Here is a 9497-nt window from a genome sequence, read left to right as displayed (position 1 = left end):
ACCTATTGTTCCCTCTCCCTCCCCTCAGAACTTCTGTTGACCACTGTCCTTATTATATCAATGTTACAAGTTCTTCCATTAATAGAATAATAATATCTACTTTAGTCCATAACTGCATTCCTCCCTTACGTTTGTTCATTCCTCTATCTTGAGGACTTTGGGATGATGATGCACAATCTGTTTCCAGTTGAGAGGGGGCTTAAATCCCATGAGGCAGATGGATGGACTTATCTTGCTTGCAATTGAAGATACTCTCTACTTCCTGGGTTGTACACTGTTCCTTATCATCCTTTGGTTAGTTGTCCTGAGTCAGTCTGATGAACCAGTGAGTAGGTGTTGGCTGCAACTCTGCTGAGAGTCAGGGCTCAACATATGAAGAATCAGAAGATTTAAGTCTCTGAGACATACATTTAATGGGTATAGTGCTAATTATAGTTTCAAATAAATGGGATAGAAGAACCATGCATAGGAAAATTATAAATGAGTCTAACTCTGATACATTGGGGGAGATGGGTTGTCATATTTTCTATGATAAGGTCCAAGAATTGGGTGCTAATTTCCTAGGGTTGTCTGCCCTGCCTATAGTGTCTAGATGTCTCTAGAGTTTCCAGGTACACCCCTATTTGAGGCACTGTTTACTGTGAGGCAGACAGTGAGATCCTCCTCAGCTGTGCATAAGATGACCTCCCGACTCACATTGAAGTCTCTTAGCCATAAAAATTCAGTTGTATTTACTAATTCCCTTGGTCCGGGTCTGTCTCCAAATGCATTATTATTTGGCTCTTGGTATTAATCCCTTGGTGCCAGGGAGGCTTATCCCTGGGACTCATGTCCCATGTTGAGGGGGAGGCAGTGAATTTATATGCTGAATTTGGCTTAGAGAGAGTCCACTTTTGAGCAACAAGGAGGCCCTCAGCAGGTAACTATTAGGCAATATATATTACCAGGCCAGGTTTTTATTTCACAAGAACAAGGTTGATAAGTACAAACATCAATATCAAGGGCCTGATGCATTAGTTTGCCCTCTGCTAGATACTGCCCATGTACTGCAGAGATTCTCACTACTCAATGAGAGAATGTAGCAGGACTCACCAGGATGGGAATTCCACATCCCATCAGTTATTCTGTGGGTCTCCACCTACTGAGATCACACCCCACAACCACACTCACACACTCACACTCCAGAGAGGCATGTCCCAGGTACACCCTACACATACATCCACCCACCATTGACACCCCAATTCATTGATCCTCCCCTGCCACAACCCCTCTGCAACCCAAAACCTCCCCAAAAACAAAGCCAACAAAAAATGAGTAATAAAATTAAATTTTTTTTAAATTTTGCATTGTGCCTTTCATCCCCATAAGATCTCTTACCTTTTATGTATATTGACAATTTCTTCTGTATGTTCCCCCAATGTCTTTTTTTTTTCCCCACTTTATTTTCTGAGAAGCATTAGGTTACAGAAAAGTTACATAGAAAATATAGGGGATTCCCATACACTTTACATACTTCCCCCCACATCCTCCCATACTAATAACATCCTACATAAGTATGGTACATTTGTAACAATCAATGAACAAATATCAAAGCATTGATACTAACCACAGTCAGTGGTTTACACTATGGTTTACTCTTTGTACTGTATACTTTCATAGGTTCTGACAAAATGTATAATGGCCTGTATACATCATTGCAAGATCATACAGAACAACTCCAATGCCCCAAAGATTCCCCATGTTCTATCCATCCCTCCCTCTCCCTTCCCTCAGAACCTATGGCAACCAATAAGTTTCAATTTTTGACCATACTGTTCATAGTTATATACATTAATATTGAGTTCTTGACATATTAATCTGTTTTCTTTTATTAGGTGCTGCCTCCCTTTTTGAGAACATAGCAGGAATCCTCATGACAGGAGTTTAATATTTTCTTATTTTGTCTGTGGGTCTCCACCCACTGAGATAACACCCTATGCCAAGATGAACACATTCATATTCCATAGAAGCATGATCCAGGTGTGCTTTTACCCACATATCCCCCCACCATCAACGCCCTGCACCAGAGATCCTCCCTGCCATATTTGCCAAAAAAAAAAAAAAAGCATTCCCACCATTGTAGTTCCAACCACAGACCTACTAATACCCAGAATTCACCTTGTTCCTTCCTCTAGCCCTCCTCCCAGTTCCATAGATCCCCAACTCCCAACTCTGCTCACCCTCACATTCCAGCACTATCAACCCCTCTCACATCCCTGCACCATCACCCCCATCCTCTGCCAAACCACATCCCTTCCAACTTATCATAGGTTTTGCCCATAGTAGTATCTGTTCACCACACTCTATTCCCTTTCAGTCTTTTTTTAAAAAGATTTATTTATTTATTTATTTCTCTCCCCCCGCCCCAACCCAGTTGTCTGTTCTCTCTGTCTATTTGCTGCGTCTTCTTTGTCCACTTCTGTTGTTGTCAGCGGCACGGGAATCTGTGCCTTTTTTTATTGCTTCATCTTGTACTGCCAGCTCTCCGTGTGTGCCGCACCATTTGTAGGCAGGCTGCACTTTCTTTTGCGCTGGGCGGCTCTCTTTATGGGGCACACTCCTTGCTTATGGGGCTCCCCTATACGGGGACACCCCTTCATGGCAGGGTACTCCTTGCGCGCATCAGCTCTGCGCATGGGCCAGCTGCACACGGATCAAGGAGGCCCGGGGTTTGAACCTCAGACCTCCCATGTGGTAGACAGACGCCCTAACCACTGGGCCAAGTCTGTTTCCCCCCTTTCAGTCTTGATAACCTAGAGAAGTTATAGGTTTACAGAAAAGTCAAGCCAAAAAATGCAGTGTTTCCATATACTACCATATTGTTGACACTTTGCATTAGTATGGTACCTTTGTTATAATTGATGAAAGAATATAAAAATATTATTGTTAACTATAGTCCATAGTTTACATTAGGTGTATTTTTCTGCTATATCACCTCATTATTAATACCTTGTAATAGTGTTATACATTTGTTATAATTCATGAAACAACATTCTCATGCTTGTACTATTAACCCCAGTCCATTGTCCACAAAAGGGTTTACTGCATTATACAGGGTTTCATTGTATTAGGAAATTAATATTAAGGTTTATATGTAAAGTAACTTTTGCTAGTCTTTATAAACAGAAGTATTGTCAGACATTCTTGATACACTGTATGTAAGAATTATTTATAATTAGTCTCATTCTTTGCCCTTAATAATTAACATTTAGCCTTGGTACATAAATTTTTCTTAACAGGTAGAACATGTGTAACATCTATGGTATTTAATATACAAGGGCCACCCTTTAAGAATTCAGTAGGAAGAAAAAAGAATGCAGTAGAAGTGGCCATTTCTGTATTCATAGAAAACAGAAATCTTTATCTACCCTCCCCCCAAAAAATCTGCTTGACTAGTTCTTACTTCTAGAATGTATTTATTCCTTTAGATGAAAACTGAAGTTCTATTAAAATGAAAAGTCCCAAAATACAGTAAAAAAAAAAAATTAAACCTAATCAATCAATTACCTATTACTACAAGTGATATTATAAAATCATTTATCAGGGTCCAAATTTTACAGAAGGAGAGAAAGAATATGGAGAAAAAGGAATGATTCTCCATGGCTTTTTAGGTTAGAAAAAGGAGATGCTGCTTGTGAAGTTTCATCACTTAAAACTTCACCAGCATCGCCATTTTGACCAGGACTGGACTTGTCCATATATTTAGCAAGTCCTTCTCCTATTGAGCAAAACCAGGTCCAGTAATCTCAAATTCAAGATTGTGGAATTCAAACAAATAAAGCTCCATGGATTCATATTTTCCTAATAAAAGATGTTGCTCCCCTGGACACATAACTAATGACACCTATGACAGAATGATTTGTATTGGGTCATCCTGACCACAAGTCATCTACCATATGGTAGAAATGGCTAGGCCAATTACCTCTATAATCAAGAATAGAATGCCAGGATCCATTCTCCATAGCACAAAAAGTATTTAAATATTACAGACCTCTAGGTTTGTGCTGTAAAGGAGAATGAGCAGAATGAATCTGAGTAGCTGTGTGTTCTCCTAAGTGTGTCTTATTACCTTGCTACTTGTTTCTTTCTGATTAACTGGAAAATATTAGACTATTACAGAACTCCTAAGGGCTGGAATGTCTTGGGCTACCACACTGTGTCAGTTTGAGATTATTTTATGAATCCTAAAAAGAGAAAGATATGTTTGTAAATTAATCTGTTCCTTTGGGTGTGATACACTTTGATTGCATTAAATTCAGCTGAGGAGAGTTTGATTAGATTATTTGATAAGATTGCTTTGGGCTTTTGATTTGACTACATCAGTGGGCATGACACAGGCTGAGTCCTTGCCCCTTTGCTGAGTCAGATGTAAATGAACACTTACACAGACAGACACACAGGAAGAGAGAGCTCTGTCATTTTTTATCCTGTTATGTGACAGAAAGGAGAAGGCTCAAACAGCTGAGGCCCTGGGAGAGATGAGCCATTGTGCCTGATAATTTACAGCTGAAATTGGGTGGGAAGTGAACAGAATGGCCAAGACTGATATAAAAGTCCTGGGAAGAAACAAGCCATATGCCAGGAGAGAGAGGAAGCCCTAAGAGACAAGCCCTATGCCAGTTTGCGGCTGAAATCAGGAAGGAAGCAGAGCAGCTGGGCCTGAGAGAGGTAACCCAGAGGGGAAAGAGAAACCTCACAGAGATCAGCGGCCATCTTGCTTCACCACATGACAACACACCAGGATCAACAGCAGCTGACTTTGGTAAGCAAGCGTCTCTGCGTCTCTGCTGATGCCTTGTTTTGGCCTTGGAACTGTAAGTTTTTACCCCCAAATAAATCCCCATTATAAAAGCCAAAAGCTTTCTGATACTCTGCATCTGCATCCCTTTTGCCAACTAATATGCACACTCATGTGAAACCAAAAATACACTCCATGTTACAAGAAAGGCAAATTTAGGAAAGGGAAATGAGCAAAATATACAGTATAAAAGAAGTTGGAGTATGCATAAATGAGACAAACAAAATATGATTTCCCATTAAAAATGACATAAAAAAAGCTGGCCTATATATATATAGCAAAGATATTGTACTCCATGATCTCACCATGACACCATATCACTCAGTGTCATGATTTCCAAGGTAACAAAATAAGCACAGACAGTTAATTTTATTTCACTATATATGGATTAGAATCCCTGCTGCTACCTAACTACTCTAATATCTGATACTGGTTCTACAGTCCTGAGAAGAAGCACATTTTCAATTCTGGGTAGTAAAGCCTTGGGTTGCTGAGATGGAGGGACTTCTAATGGCTGCCATTTTATTCTATACAGAACTATTATTACCGTGATAATGCAACCCATGGGGCTGTGAGTACCAATTACTACCTCAAACTAGTAAGGCCTTTCTAGCTGGAGTGAAGCTCTGCCACTTAAGGATTATGACTTTGGGCAAGACACCTAAATACTCTGCACCTCTTTCTTCAACTGTGAAATGGGAATAGCAATAGTATCTACCCAATAGTGTTGTAAGAACTGAGAAATGACTGAAAGAGTAATACATATAAAGCACTTATAACAGTGCCTGGCACATAGTGAGTATAATATAAATGTTAGCTTCTAAAGTTTACCATTTCTGGTATTTCCTCTGAAAGTCTGTACATGCTAATAAATGTGCATATGGATTCCCCTCAAGAATAAAATTCCTCATTCAAAGAGAAACCGCTATTTCAAAGAGACGACCATTTCCTTAAAAATGCTGGCACTCAAGACTATGGGTATCTTCAGGACACCCAAAGAGAATGGGCCAAAATGGAGAGATGTCCAAAGACTGAACATGGGTTGCAGCAAAGGACTTTGGGCTGCACCCCTTTGCCAAAGCAGGGTTCCTCCAGCTGCCCTGCAAAAGACAGCTGGAAAAGTGTGCAGTCGCTGTGGAAAACAGTTTCAAAATTCCTTAAAAAGTTCAACATAGTATATTAGTCAGGGCTCTCTAGAGAAACAGAATCAACAAGGGATATCCATTGATAGCAAGAAATTTATCAGTCTCTTACACAGCTGTGGGATGCACAACTCCAGGTTCCAGAGGCAGGCTGCAACTAGGAGCTCTGATGAAAGTCCAGTGAAGATTCTTGATGAGTCCTGGGAGATGCTTGCTGTCCAAAGACGAGTTGGGAAATTCTCTCTCGATGCTGGAATCACTTCCCTTTTAAGGGATTCAACTGACTGGGTTAAGCATCACTCACTGCTGATGGCAATCTCCCTGATTGATGTAATTATAACCAGCTATCTATGATTTACCATAGATAGCTAAATCTATGATTTAGTCAATGATGACTAAAGTCCATAAATGCCCTTGTATTACAGTTAGCCCAGTGCTTGCTTAACCAAACAATTACCTGGCCGAGTTGACACAATAGCCTAACCATCACACATAATATTACCATATAACCCAGAAATCCCACTTATAGTTACACACCCAGAAGAAATGAAAAAAGAGACTTGAGCAGATATTTGCACAGCAATGTTCATACAGCCTTATTCACAATAGTCAAAAGATGAAAGCAAACCAAATGTCTCAATTTGCCGTACTGGTAAGACAAATACCACACAAAGCATTGGCTTAAGAACAGGAAGTTATTGGCTCACAGGTTTGGAATACTTACTTCCTCCCAGGGTTAGTAATGTTCTGGCTGACCAGCAATCTTTGGGTTCTTTGGCTTACCCATCACATGGCAATGTCCTCCTCTTTCTCTTTCTGGTTCCATTGACTTCTAGCTTCCAGCTCCTTCCCATGGCTTTCTCTTTACAAGGCCTCCAGTAATAGGATTAAGATGCATCCTAACTAAATTGGCCACACCTTCACTAAAAATAAGATCTACAAAAAGTTCTCTTTATACTTACAGGAATGCAATTAAGAATATGTAGTTTTCTGGATACATAGAGCAATCCACTATACCAAGTGTCCATCAACAGATGTGCAGATAAACAAAATGGAGTATATACATGCAATGGAATATTAATTGGTCATTAATTGGAAAGCAGTTCTGATAATGTGACTACATGGATGAAACTTGAAGTGAAATAAGACAGACACAAAAGGACAAATATGAGTGACTCTACTTTTAGGAAATAAGTCAAATATGCAAGTATGTGGAGACAGGAAGTAGATTACGGATTGTCAGGGATGGAAGGTGGAGGCAATGGGAAGTTAGTTTGTAGTGTAGTAAATGCAGAGTTTCTTTTTGGGGTGATGGAAAAGTTTTGGTAGTAGATGTGTAGTAGCAGAGAGAAGTCAGGTGTACATGGTATCGAAGGCCAGGACACAAGAATTCTGAGAAGGAAGATGTTTTATTTCAACCAGCCGGACTTGGCAGACTCTTGTCCTGATAAAAACCAAGCCCTGAATAGAATTTTTGGATCCCTTTTATACAGAGGAAATAAGAGTGGGGAGTGTTTTATCTGAGTATTAGATAGGTTATTTCCTCCAGGTAAGCTTGATTTAACACATATCCCTTACATTCTAGGTAAGCTTTTAGCATGAACACCCCACATTCCAGGTAAGCTTGACACATTTGGCTTGCATCCTCCCTGAATATCCAAAGCCTATAGAGTTTATACTTCTCAATTGGCTTTCTAGGCATATTGTATATAAAATAAGTTTGAATTTATGCACAGGCTATATTAGATGGTCATGATGGTAGCATAACATTGTGTATGTAATTAATATCACTGAATTGTACACTTGAAAGTAGTTAAAGTGGGAAACTTTATGGTGTAGATACGTTACCATCATAAAATTATTTTTAAAAATTTGTTTGAGTAACGTTCAAGGTTCCTTTGGATTATCACCTTACAAAATAAGGTGGGAGAGACTGTGTGCTCTCCGTTTGAACCTCAGCATCTGTGTTCAGCAGTAAATGGAGGGCCACTTCCACAGGGAATCTCTGTGCTGCAGTTAGGCCCCTTGACTACAGCACTATACACATTTTTCTCTATTTAGTTCCAATAGCCAACAAATATACTTATCATTTATGTTAATAATAATAACTACCTTCAATCTAGTACCTAGCATGTACTAGATATTGCCTTTTCTCCAATATTCATAATTACCCTGCCAGGTAGGCACTACTGTCAACGTTCTAGAGTTCAGAAGCTGAGGTTCAGTGAGATTAAGTAACTCCCTAAAACTGCAAAGCTATTAAGTGGCTGATCAGACTTTGATCACAGGTTTCCCTGGCTCCATAGCAATGTTCTTTCCCCAGATGATGCTGCCTTCCACCCAATGCAGAGCTGATACCCCATAGGTCTTTTTTTTTTAAAGATTTATTTATTTATTTATTTCTCTCCCCTTCCCCCACCCCCACCCCAGTTGTCTGTTCTCTGTGTCTATTTGCTGCGTCTTCTTTGTCCGCTTCTGTTGTTGTCAGCTGCACTGGAATCTGTGTTTCTTTTTGTTGCGTCATCTTGTTGTGTCAGTTCTCCGTGTGTGTGGCATGATTCCTGGGCAGGCTGCACTTTCTTTCGCACTGGGTAGCTCTCCTTACGGGGTGCACTCCTTGCACGTGGGGCTCCCCTACGCAGGGGACACCACTGCATGGCAGGGCACTCCTTGCGCGCATCAGCACTGCGCATGGGCCAGCTCCACACAAGTCAAGGAGGCCCGGGGTTTGAACCATGGACCTCCCATGTGGTAGACAGAGCCCTAACCACTGGGCCAAGTCCGCTGCCCCCCATAGGTCTTAGCACTGATCTCAAGTATGTGATTTGGGAGTATCTTTGCACTGTGGATGAGTGTTCTATGGTTCTCACATTGCCAGAATAAGCATCTGTATAATACATGTCTCTAATTACAACCCAAACTGTCCTTCAGCCTGGAGAAGTTTCTTTCTTGACTGGCGAGAAAGTGAATTCCATCTGCTATTGAGCATGATTAGAAGTATCCTTGCTGGTGATTACTAAAACAAACATTGGGAGTAAGCCAGACCTAGGTTCAAATCCAACTGTGCCACTTACCAGTCATGTGTCTCTGAGCAAAACTATTTAGCCTAAACTTTCACTTCTGAAAATAAGGATACTGGCACCTACATGGCAGACCTTGTGGTAAGGGTTAGATGAGAAGATCTATGTCAAGTGCCTAGCACAGAGCCTGGCACAGGGAAGTGCTCCATAAGCAGAAGATAGCAACCACATCCCCAGCCAGTAGGAAAGGAATGAACATACTGGTGACTGTGGGAGACCTCCAGATGTAGAAGAAGATTTGTCATTCTCTACCCTTTCCCCCGATCCCTAATTGCCTCGCATCCCCATTGTTATCATGTGTCCTGAAGCTTCAGTCCAGTTCAGCCAGATGAACAAACTTCTATCAAGAATAAGAAATTGAAGAGGAATATAATATTCTCACTAAGCTTATTTCTATTCATGTCCACTCACTCATACAGCATACATTTATTGACTGTC

The sequence above is a fragment of the Dasypus novemcinctus genome, chromosome 2 (assembly GCF_030445035.2).
Source record: "Dasypus novemcinctus isolate mDasNov1 chromosome 2, mDasNov1.1.hap2, whole genome shotgun sequence".
Taxonomy (NCBI): domain Eukaryota; kingdom Metazoa; phylum Chordata; class Mammalia; order Cingulata; family Dasypodidae; genus Dasypus; species Dasypus novemcinctus.
The sequence above is the reverse complement of the archived record's forward strand: the minus strand, read 5'-3'. Positions refer to the sequence as shown.